This window comes from Cuculus canorus, unplaced genomic scaffold (assembly GCF_017976375.1).
Source record: "Cuculus canorus isolate bCucCan1 unplaced genomic scaffold, bCucCan1.pri scaffold_69_arrow_ctg1, whole genome shotgun sequence".
Classification (NCBI taxonomy): Eukaryota; Metazoa; Chordata; class Aves; order Cuculiformes; family Cuculidae; genus Cuculus; species Cuculus canorus.
The window spans coordinates 35,286-47,839 of NW_026527848.1; the positions used below are offsets into that span (position 1 = coordinate 35,286).

The 12,554-nt window shown below is 46.1% G+C and overlaps 1 long non-coding RNA gene across 1 annotated transcript; it reads right to left on the minus strand.

Annotated features, from left to right (window-relative positions):
- Positions 1 to 1,156: 1,156 nt before the first annotated feature.
- LOC128850776 (uncharacterized) lies at positions 1,157 to 11,113 on the minus strand. The gene is made up of 6 exons (XR_008448069.1): positions 10,976 to 11,113; positions 6,760 to 6,926; positions 6,240 to 6,319; positions 3,899 to 4,013; positions 3,520 to 3,617; positions 1,157 to 1,271 (listed from the first exon to the last, which is right to left on the minus strand). It is a non-coding gene; the product is annotated as an uncharacterized LOC128850776 (long non-coding RNA).
- Between the last annotated feature and the right edge of the window lie 1,441 nt (positions 11,114 to 12,554).

A 12,554-nucleotide genomic window follows, 5' to 3' on the forward strand; every position in this document is an offset into this window, starting at 1 on the left:
GGACTTAGGTTGGGGGAGGTTCTTTCCCTCCTTCTCCCTCAAACAGGCAACTTTAGGTGTGAGATGCAGAAACAGTCCATAGCAGATTAAGAGCTACCGAATGAAAAAGACAAGCCCAAAGTTCCTCCTGTCTTTGGTGCAGCTGGGGCCGAGGAAGTGCATATGATATTGTAAGTGTTAGTGCCGTTCCTTTACAAAGGCTCACGGATGAGAGCACAAGGAGAGACTCCCATGGTATTCCTGCCACTTGTTTCTGGTCCTGCACAGCAGCAGTGGCCTCCCAAAACTGAGGTTCTACACTACACAGACAGGATGGAACGCCACCCTAGCTGTAAAGCTAGTAGGAAAAAAAATGGACTTTTAAAAGTTTCGTGGAGTCATAAAGTAAACCAATTTATGACATTGTTTGCTACTGATGTGCTTGCATGTCTTTGGTTGGAGAAAATGGAAATGCTGTTGCAGTTCAAGTCTTCGTATTTGTGAAACCAGGGACATCCTGTGATCTTCACTTCTGATTCACTTAATCGGCCAATACCCTTTATATGTCTGGAAAAGCTTCCACATTCAATTGCATCTCCTTATGTCACGCCACCCGTGAAAGGTATCTCTTTTACTAAGCAGCACCTTCAGAGCAGCTTCAGTATTGACCTGTAACGTGGGCCTTTCATGCACTGACAAGTCAACTTTGAGTCTACAACTCATCCTTAAAGCCAGATTCTATCAGGAAGAACAATGATGCAAACCTAATCTGAACACAACATTTACATAAACGTGGTGTTCCTTACTTACCCAAACAATATTGTCAGAGGAGGTTTCAGCTTCAGATGTTTGCCCCTCAAGATCTTCACCGGACAGATGGGAACCCTCAGCTTCTTCAGCAGCTTCAAAACACAATGTTAGAGTCAAGATCAGAGGCTGCAAAGGAGTAAACTTTCCTGCCACTACGCAACAGAATGACGTAGCATTCAGCCTCGCCCCTATCGATTCAGGTTGACTTATAGCTTTATTTGGATATAATAATTTTACAGTATTTCTAAAGGCAGGTTCCCCTTCCTTCCCACAAAAGGACCCAGAAACCGGGAAGTGTACATGTTAAGTGGAAACCCAACCCTTCAGAAGCAGTTTATGTTTTTCCCAAGTTATAATGAAAGCTTACCACTGTCTTCCCCTGAGTCAGACGCAGCATCCCATTCTCTTTCCCAATTCTTCAGTCTGAATCGTTTTGTCATTGGGCTGCCATTAAGTCCTCCTCCGTGGCGCTTCCGTTGGTTCTAAGAGAGACCAAGGCCTTAGCACTTTCTTTAGGACTAAATCTAATGTGTCCCTCAGCTTTGTAGCACCATTGAGAGCACACCACGAGACACAAAATTCTCTTCTGAAAGGCTGTTGTAGGCAAAGGATGGTGCCATTTGTCACTCCTAGCTGAACACACCGCATGTGTGAAACATGTCACCTCAGACCTCTTGGCACTTGTGCCACAAAGAGAAAACAGATCATGATGGTTTGCAAGTGAGAAAACTAGTTCACCATTCTACCAGGTGTCACCTTCCAGGCAGCCATTGGAATCAGTCTGAGCTAAGGTTTTTTTGAGCACTGAGGGAGATTAAACACCTTAAATATCACAGACGGTGATGTTATGTGAATATGCTTATGTTTACAGTGTATTTACTACAAACTCATGGTGTGGTCATGGTGTTTCTTCATTAGAACTAGAGACAAAGTTGGAAGTACAAAGACCATAAACCTAATTTTAAGGAAGCAACCACTACCAATTCCTTATATTCAGCCCTCTACCTTCTCCCCTAATTTGGCTTAGGACCCTAATTTGACTTAGGCTGGGGGAGATTCTTTCCCTCCTTCCCCCTCTGTTCTGGGGGCAACAGGCTATTTTAGGCTACTCTCTAACAGTCTGCAGGTACACCTGCAGAGCAGATTCCCTCTCGACCCTCTGTGCACGGCTACCAAGCACTGGCAAGTAAACTTTGAGTCTACAACTCCTCCTTAAAGCCAGATTCTATCAGGACCCTAATTTGATTTAGGCTGGGGGAGATTCTCCCCCTCTTGCTCCCCCAAAATAGGCAACTTCAGGTGTGAGATCCAGAAACACTCTATAGCAGGTTAAGAGCTTCTGAATGAAAAACCCAAACCTAACGTTCCACTTGGCTTTGGGGCAGCTGGGGCTGGGGCAATGCAGATGATGCTGTAATGTTTGAGGCCTTTCCTTTGCAAAGGCTAACGAACGGGAGCACCAGGAGGACACCAATGCTGTTCCTGCCACTTCTTTCTGGTCCTGCACAGCAGCTATGGCCTGCCAAAACTGAGATTCTAACAAACACCGGGAGTGGATCGAATACCTGTCTAGATTTAAAAATAGCAGGGAAAAAAGTGGGATCTGTTAACGACTTCTCACAGTAATAAACGGCACTAGTTTGTGCCATGGTCAGCTCCAGTTGCGCTTGGCATCTCTGGCAGGACAACCGTAAACTGATGGTTCAACTAAATGCTACATACTAGTGAGGTCAAAGTATTTCTGTGATCTCCTTCACTTGATTTTATTTACATAATTGACCTAAACCTTCAATATATCTGGCAAAGATTCCACTCTAAATTGCGTTTCCTGATGGTGCACTACCCGTGACTGGCATCCATCCTCCTCAAGTTCTGGAGCAACAAGCTATTTTACATGACTCTTCCACTAGCTGCAAATGATACTGCCAGATGGTGATGCACTCTTAGGTCCTTTTGGTTTTGAGGATGAACTCTGCCTAAAATGATGTATCAGAGCCACGTTTAACCCTCGATGTCACACTGCTTCTTGACATGCCAGCAGACAAGCCAAGAAGATGAGGCTTTGAATGTCTAAGGCCTCGGTAAGCTATGACCCAAACTCAAACCTGGTGAGGATCAAGCCTTACGTGTACTACCGCACTCAGGATGTCCATATATTTGTAGTGAACAGATCTTCAAATATAGGTCAAATACACATTTCAGCAGAGTGTTTCAATGCCTTAGCATTCAGACTTCCAGATTCCTCGAGTTAGTACTGGCCAGCAGAATTCGTCACATACATTCGTGACGGCCCCACAGCGGGTATACCAGGCTCCCTCTCACCCAGGAGCTACACTTTAGTAAACGAGGGGCGTGCATCCTTAGAGAATCCCACACTGGAGAGGCATCTCTCATCATTCCTACCCAATTGAAAGAGATAGGACCACCTTTCTCCTGGTCATACTGGCTTAAATTCTTCTCCAGAATTTAAATAGCCATTTTACATTGAAAGGACTCATGCAGATTTACAAGAGCCTGAGCAAACAAGGCTGTGTTGCTGTGTCTGGAAAGGGTTTTACTAAGCAGCACCTTCAGAGCAGCTTCAGTATTGACCTGTAACGTGGGCCTTTCATGCACTGACAAGTCAACTTTGAGTCTACAATTCATCCTTAAAGCCAGATTCTATCAGGAAGAACGATGCAAACCTAATCTGAACACAACATTTACATAAACGTGGTGTTCCTTACTTACCCGAACAATATCGTCAGAGGAGGTTTCACCTTCAAATTCAGATGTTTCCCCTCCAACATCCTCACCAGACAGATGGGAACCTTCAGCTTCCTCAGCAGCTTCAAAACACAATGTTAGAGTCAAGAACAGAGGCTGCAAAGGAGTAAACTTTCCTGCCACTATGCAACAGACGGGCGTAGGATTCAACCTCGCCCCTATCGATTCAGGTTAGCTCAGACTTAGAGCTTTATATGGATATAATAATTTTACAGTATTTCTAACAGCAGCTTTCCATTCCTCCCCAGGAAAGGACCCAGAAACCACTAAGTGTACATGTGAAGTGGAAACCCAACCCTTCAGAAGCAGTTTATGTTTTTCCCAAGTTATAATGAAAGCTTACCACTGTCTTCCCCTGAGTCAGACTCAGCATCTTGTTCTCTTTCCCAAACCAGCTTCCTGAATCGTTTTGTCATTGGACTGTATTTAAGTCCTCCTCCGCGGCGCTTCTGTTGGTTCTAAGAGAGACCAAGGTCTTAGCACTTTCTTTAGAACTAATTCTAATGTGGCCCTCAGCTTTGTAGCACCATTGAGAGCACACCACAAGACACAAAATTCTCTTCTGAAAGGCTGTTGTAGGCAAAGGATGGTGCCATTTGTCACTCCTAGCTGAACACACCGCATCCAAGAAACACGTCACCCCAGACCTCTTGGCACTTGTGCCACAAAGAGAAAACAGATCACGATGGTTTGCAAGTGAGAAAACTAGTTCACCATTCTACCAGGTGTCACCTTCCAGGCAGCCATTGGAATCAGTCTGAGCTAAGGTTTTTGGGAGCACAGAGAGAGATTAAACACCTTAAATATCACAGAAGGTGAAGTTATGTAAATGAAGGTGAAGTTATGTGAATATGCTTATGTTTCTCTGTATTTACCACAAACCCAGAAAATTATTTCTAGAACTTCTGTAAACAAGGTGGTTTAAGAATTGGGTTTGCAATGGGGAGTAAAATTGTTTACCTGTAGCGCAGGTTCTCTTAAATACATGCCCTCTCTCACATTTCCTTTCCCAAGTCACCAGTTTCTATCCAAAACTAAATGGTAGGTACCATAGTTTGCTATTTGCATCCCAGACACCTACAACTGCACCTGAAGCCTTAGTCGATCTTATCCAGTTCCTAAACTATACACCATCATAAGCTCGTTTGTTAGAAAACTAGAAAAATACAAAGTTTAACAGAAAGCAACCCATTGACTCTGGACCCCTCATTTTTTCCTCCCTTTCTCAGCAGAGGGATCAAAGCGAATTAGAAGGCTATGAGCCTGTGCTCCGCTTAAGAAACATTGAGAGGAGGCAACTGAAGAAGGATGTGCAGGTTCTCGAACGTGTCCTGAGGAGGGCAACAAAGCTGGTGACAGGGCTGGAAGGAATGTCACGTGAGAAGCAGCTGAGGACTTGGGGCTTGTCTAGTTTGAAGGAAGGGAGGTTGAGGGGCCACCTCCTTGATCTCTGCAACTTCTTAATGAGAGGCAGTGGAGAGGGAGGTGCTGAGCTCTTCTCCCTGGGATCCACAGATAGGATGTGTGGGAACGGTTCAGAGCTGTGCCAGGGGACGTTTAGACTGGACGTGAGGAAGCTTTTCTTTACCAAGAGGGTGGTCAAACACTGGAACAGGCTTCCTGGCCAAGTGATCAATGCCCCAAGCCTGCCAGTGTTCAGAGGGTTTTCGACAATGCCCTTGACAGCATGCAGTAACTTTTGGCCAGACCCGCAGTGGTCAGGCAGGTGGACTGGGGGATCGTTTTAGGGCCCTTCCAATGGGAAAGGCTTTTGAAAAATCACCAACGCTTCCATGTAGAATTATCCCAGCGGTTTTCTCACCATCACCCAATGTTCTCACCTGAGCCGAAGACAACTAACACTCAGAGTTTGCTCCCGAGCAAAGGAAGTCAGGACCTGACCTCCAGTCTCCAGCACGCCCAGCACAGGACTCGCCTGGGCATCTGCTGTTACAACAGCCGTTGCCCCGGCAGCAGGGGGTCTGCTTACATAACCCATCTGAAACAGTTGAGGGGAGGGGAGGGGAGGGGAGGGGAGGGGAGGGGAGGGGAGGGGAGGGGAGGGGAGGGAGGAAGGGAGGAAGGGAGGGAGGACTGGCTTACAGCAGATACACCAGAGTGCTCCTGCCTCGCTGAAAGAGAGGAATGCTCTCTCCTAGGACATGTGCCTGACTTCTCGTGGCTTGTCAAAACGCTCGTCTAAAGAAAGCTGGGAAAGCCTCAGGGCAAAGGGAGATGCAACTTCACAGAATCACAAGGTTGGAAAGGACCCATTGGATCATCGAGTCCAACCATTCCTAACACTCCCTAAACCATGTCCCTCAGCACTTCATCCACCCGTTCCTTAAACACCTCCAGGGAAGGCGACTCGACCACCTCCCTGGGCAGCTGTTCCAGTACCCAATGACTCTTACTGTGAAGAATTTTTTTCTGATATCCAACCTGAACCTCCCCTGACGGAGCTTCAGGCCATTCCCTCTTGTCCTGTCCCCTGTCACGTGGGCACCTGGTTTCACTTAATTAGTCTAATGCATTTCGCCTTTCTTCACATAATGGACTGCTCCTACAGCAGGAGTTGACTGTTTTCTCTACCCAAACAGGGAGATTGTCACCTCATGTGCCAACATACCAGAGAGCTCCATGACATACATATACAGAACAACAACTGGCTACAATGGTATTACCTCCACAATTGCCTTGCAAGTGTTCCTTGGGAAGAACAGTCACCGGTCCAAGAGAAAAAGGCAGTTAACTGGCACAGCGTCTAAAAAAAGGGAGTGATTGAATAATAGTTTTCACTGGAATTTGCCAAGCTGCCTTGACACCAAGTCTCATCTACACCAATGAAAATGAAAATATTTCCAGATCTATCATCACTACCAGAGCGATGCAGGAGAAGTAAATAGAACACATTATGAGCTACGGCCTGTGACCAATCTTCCTTCCCTGCTGTACCTCCACACACTCATCTTTGTAGTGCCATACAAAGTTGTACTACTCTCTTGGGCTGCCTTTTTATCCTAAAGTACAAATGGTATCATTTCATCATCATGCAAAATGTCATGTTGTACTCATTGACAGTGGAAACAAACTAGAATGTGCACAAGTTAAGACTTCAAAAATAAGCCAGGCTATAGCAATATAACTTAGACCCGTAGAAGAAAAGCCAAATTCAGTGTTTGCTAGGTCATAAGGCATACGTACTTTGAACTTGTAGTTTCATCCTCCAGTGGTCCCAGTTCTTGACTCACTTTATCTGTCATGTACACATCATTTATCTCTTGATTCATCCTCATCATCGTTACTCAGTACACAGCTCTCCATCTGACGCTGCCTTCTTAGACGGAGACTTCTCCTTTGTCGTTGATTCTCTGCAATTTAATTTGGGGAAGTTAGCTATATTATAACCCATATACCCCAGGAACAATCCTGGAAACTTGCGATTATAAATACGCTATAATGGTTCATATTTTAAGTGGACCGTATTCAGCTGGGTTAAAAGGAATAAACAAGCTAGACATCGTAAACATTCTGCCACATTTCGACACAAACCATTTGCTCTAATCACCCTACAAATGGCTGAAAAACCATCTTAAAGATTCTCTGTGTTTTAATACAGAGTTACACTACCTGCGAATAAATCTACCCTGTAAAGGGAAGCTCCCTCTACCAATTACACAACATCCTTCTCTCTAAATTGGAGAGAGATGGATTTGATGGGTGGATGGTACGGTGGATAAGAAACTGGTTGCATGTCGTACTCAGAGAGTAGTGGTCAACAGCTCGATGTCCAGATGGAGATCCGTGACAAGTGCTGTCCCTCAGGGATCTGTACTGGGACCAGTGCTGTTTATTATCTTCATCAATGACACAGACAGCGAGATTGAGGGCACACTCAGCAAGTTTGCAGATGACGCCAAGCTGAGTGGGGCAGTTGCCACACCGGAAGGACGGGATGTCATCCAGAGAGACCTGAACAGGCTGGAGAAGTGGACCTGTGTGAACCTCATGAGTTTCAACAAGGTCAAGTGTAAAGTCTTACACCTGGGTCGGGGCAATCCCCAATTTCAACACAGGATGGGGAATGATGTGATTGAGAGCAGCCCGGCAGAGAAGAACTTGGGGGTGCTGGTCGATGAGAAGCTCGACATGAGCCGGCAATGCGTGCTCGCAGCCCAGAAGGCCAACCGTATCCTGGGCTGCATCCAAAGAAGCATGGCCAGCAGGTCGAGGGAGGGGATTCTGCCCCTCTATTCCTCTATATTCTATAACAAATAGAAACTGCATGTGTTAATTACCTCTGCATCTCCAGCGTACATCTAATAATAATCGAGTACGAATAAATCAAAATGGCATAAATAGCTACAAAATTAAAGCTCCTTCCTCCATAAGTATTCAGCTACAACTTTTATTACAAGTATTTTTTACTTGCTCATTGAGAGCACACAACAGATGACAGTTAAACAGCAACTAAGAACATACAAAACCATCTCAGATATGATCAGAACAAAGTCTGAAAGGTGAAAAGGATTAACTTGCTATACCTACAACTATTGTAACACTTAAAGTAAGAAAAAGGATCCACACTTGTTAATATTGTCAGTACTAAATTCAAAACATGTTAGACTACCTAAAGAAAATACTATATCCACAAAAAAACCTTCTTCTTTAGTTCCTTTACTGCAATACAGGCTAAAAAAGCCTTATGACATTTTCATATCCAAAGCAGAGCCAAGTGCTCAAAGTGATAATGAAAATTATTACCAACTTAGGGCTTAAAGAACTTCTGTGTTTAAAATTTTTAAAAAAAGAAAAAGAAAAATATTTGGACATTAAAAAGTTGGGAAAAATTACCTGATACACACATCTGAGGAGTATAAAGGAACAAATTTTACATAGCTTACTTGAAATTACAAGTTGTTAGAATTGTTTTTAAATAGAACCTTTAGAGCAATCCAATACACTGATGCATCCGCACCGCTGAAAGACAGCAAAACCTGAGTCTGATGTATTCCCTAGACAGCACGGTTTGGGATGCAAAGCACCCAGAAGGTTTCACAGGACTCTGTACTTCTCTGATTTAACACCGAATACAACCCAGTGCAACGGTACACTGAAGGAGCAATACTCTTTTCCTGTCAGGACAAACCTCTGCTGTAGGGCTATGGATTTCCACCTTTTTGGCAAAATTGGGAAACTTAATTGAAAGTTCACTACCAGAAATGCAAGAATGGGGAGCAAAAATAAAGCAAAGCTTACTTTCTTGAATACACCACAGCTCAAATTAGTAGTGCACAAGAACAAAAGCAAACAAAACGCTTGCAAGCTTCGAACACTTAGAGATACCTTCATCAACAAGATTCAATTAAAGATTTTCAGAACCTCAGGAGCCCTCGATTCAAATCCAGCACCAAGACTCCCAAGACTGGATAATACAAATCAGAGTTACTGCATCAACCTCAACCCAGAAACATAAAATAACTCCAGCTGAAGCTGTTAGCTAGATGCAGTCAAAATTCAAAATTACAGAATTAAGACTGGGAAAAAAACCCCAAAACTTTATTTTTAATGTAACAACTTAGCAGATCACATTAGCCAATAAATAGGTTTGACTTTTACAGACTTTTCATTGCATCACGGCAGGATGACACCATCCCAGAAAAGGCCACTCTCCCTTCCTCTCAGACGCACGGCTCCGCACATGCAGTCACTGTTCCTGTCATTTAGTTCTCCCAAGGGCATAAGTAGTGTTATCCTCATAACAAAGTTCAAGGTTTATTCCAGCAGGCTTACTAGCTTTTTAAGGACTATAGCCACCGACCTTTCTCTATACAGCTAGATACTCGAGAAAAAGAAAAGTAGAACCATCTAAATTAAGAATGTTTACACTAGCAGTAAAAGAATACTGGTTCCCATAATCCTCATTTAAATCTCCTTTTAATGTGTTCCTCCACAGAAAGTTAACATTTTCACTGAGTTCATATTGACCTAATTTAGCATGTTTGAATTACAGGTCAAACCCAATGGATTCCCTAGACAACACAAACTGAAAACTTAGTTCTAACACCACTCTGAAAGGCTCGGTCTTCCACACGCTTCGCATGAACCGAGGCAAATTAGCTTAAGCAACAAGTAGACAGTTTTACCATGACTAACACAAACAAGACTTCAGCTCATTATCGTTCTAAACGTTACCAATACACTAAAGGGACTCCTTGAAGAAAGCAACAATGTCAGTCTGTCTGGTGTGTGCAAGCTATGGGCAAAAAAACAGTATAAGATTGTATTCGTCAATACATGATATGCTATGCCTTTATGACTTTGCTTCTCATTTCCACTCTTAAGAGCTCTCTTTGCACTCCTAACAACAGGAAACAGAGCATCAAAGATGCAGTGTATAAAAACAAATTCTCTGGTCAGAAGATGCACGTACCAACCACAAAGTGCACGTCAGAAAGGGTTTTTATCACGGTGAACAGTAATCTGCCATTTCACTCTTTCAAACCTTTCTATCCTGTGTATTTCCAGTGCTTTTAAAGACCTTCTCATTTTTGCACTACACCAACTTGAGTGAAAACAGAAGCTGAGTCTTTTGTTTTAGCCAAATTAGGTGAAACAGTCCAGTTCTACAAAAGCTTGGCCAGAGGCACTATAAAAACAGGGAAGATGAGAGATAAACACCCTACCATAGAAATATAGCAGCCTGCCCGCTCTAAGCAGTCACTTACACCTACAGGCAAACAAGACACACGTTTATGAGCAGCCTCACCAAAAAAACCCTAAACCACCACCAACAACAAAACCCAAACAAACCCAAAACAAACCAAAGAAGTTAAGAAAACACTCTGAGAAGAAAACAGACCAAAACTTTAAGTTGGTCAGACATCCTGTGTCAGAAAGAACAAAAAAGGAGGAAGGTTGGACAGAAGAAAAGCTCCTCCTTGCCCTTATCCAGAGGTTTCTCTGCAAAAGGCTACAGCTGCTTTCAATCCTCCCCAAATCAGATATAGAGGAAAGAAAAAAGAAGTTAAGTATTTCTCACCCTGTGAAAAGTGGGGGGGCTGCTGAGGTAGGAGGGTGGGAGGACAGAGCCATCCATAGGAGACCGAGAATGCCATCACCTCCTCCCCAGCACTCTCCGAGTCTCTTTCTGAGGGGCCCCCACATGACCCCCCCTTTTTGACCCCTCCTCTTCCCCTTTGCCCCCCCCACCTCTCACCACATCCTCAGGGGGTCAGTGCCCCCACAAAAAAGGCTCAGCCGGGGGTGCAACCAGGGATCCCCCCAATTCCTCCTCCTCGTAGGGCACCAAGCCCTTCTGGGGGGCTCTAGTGCACAAAATAGGGCGTAAGAACCGGGGGGTGGGGAGGGGGGATGCAAAAAACCTCTTTTAGCTCCTTTCCCCCCCAGTGTCACCTACCTTGGTGGGGCAACAGCGCTCGATCCCGGCTTTGTGGGGTCACTGGGGGGTCTCGGGGGGCACATGGGGGGTAAGAGGGGGATAAGGGAGCAACCGAGGGCTCTGGAGGGCAGAACTGTGGGGAAATGGTGGGTGAAGGACGAGGTCAGGGGGCAAAGGAGGAGTCGGGGCAAAATGGCAGGGGGGGGCACAGGGGGGTCATTGGGAACATGGTGGGGCATTGGGGACAAAGGGTTGCATGGGGGGACATGGGGACACTGGGGGTCATTGAGAGGCACTAAGGGTATGGGGGGGGTCACATCGGGGGGCAGAGGTTGAGGGGGGCATGGGGGGAATGGGGGAACCTGGGGGAGGGCCTCTAAGTGGGCGGGGCCTGTGCCAGGAAGGGGCGGGGCTGAAGCGAGAAGACAGGGTTTGACTGAAGGGCTCGGGAGGGGGCGGGGCCAGTGCCAGCAGTGGGTGCGGTTGGATGAGGTGCTGTGAGGGGGCGGGGCCAGCACTGCCCCCCCCTCTCGCTGCATGGCCCCGCCCCTTTGCCACAGCTTTCGAGGCGGGGGGGGCAGTTATCCATGCGGGAGGGAAGTTATTGATCAGAGAAAGCAGTTATCGGTCCAAGGGGGAATTTATCGATCCCAGAGGGCAGTTATTGATCCCAGAGGGCAGTTAATGACCCAAGAGGGACAGTTATTGATCCAAGGGGGCATTTATTGATCCCAGAGGGCAATTATTGGTCCAGGGGGGACAGTTATTGATCCAAAATGGGTAGTTATTGATCCCAGGGGGCAGTTATTGATCCAAGCGTGGCAGTTATTGATCCGAGGGGGGCAGTTATTGATCCGAGGGGCCATGGAGTGCCAGCAGCTTGCATGGAAACAGAGTACAGCAAGGGCAATGGCTGCAGAAGGGGTGAGCAGGTGGACTCTCCTCCTCAGCCTCGTAGCAGAGCTGGAGGAGGAAGCAGAGAGGCTGAGGAGCATCAGGGGCAGTGAGCTAGAGAGAGACTGGGGGAACCACCCCCTGAGCCCCGAGACACAGGAGCAGAATCAGCCCCAGGAAAAAGCCCAGGATCCAAGGGGAGGGTTTTGGGGGTGAGGGAATGTCAACTGTCCCCCTTTGACATCCTCGTTCTTCCCCCGACCCCTATTTGCCCCCTGATCATAGAATCATAGAATCACCAGGTTGGAAGGGACCCACTGGGTCCTCGAGTCCAACCATTCCTAACACCCCCTAAAACATACTCCTCAGCACCTCATCCACCTGTCCCTTATACACCTCCAGGGAAGGTGACCCAACCACCTCCCTGGGCAGCTTATTCCAGTGCCCAATGACCATTTCCATGACATTTTTTTTCCTGATATTTAGCCTGAACCTCCCCTGGCGGAGCTGGAGGCCATTCCCCCTTGTCCTGTCCCCTGTCACTTGGGAGAAGAGCCCAGCTCCCTCCTCTCCACAACCTCCTTTCAGGTAGTTGTAGAGAGTAATAAGGTCTCCCCTCAGCCTCCTCTTCTCCAGGCTAAACAACCCCAGCTCTCTCAGCTGCTCCTCACAAGACTTGTTCTCCAGCCCCTCACCAGCTTCG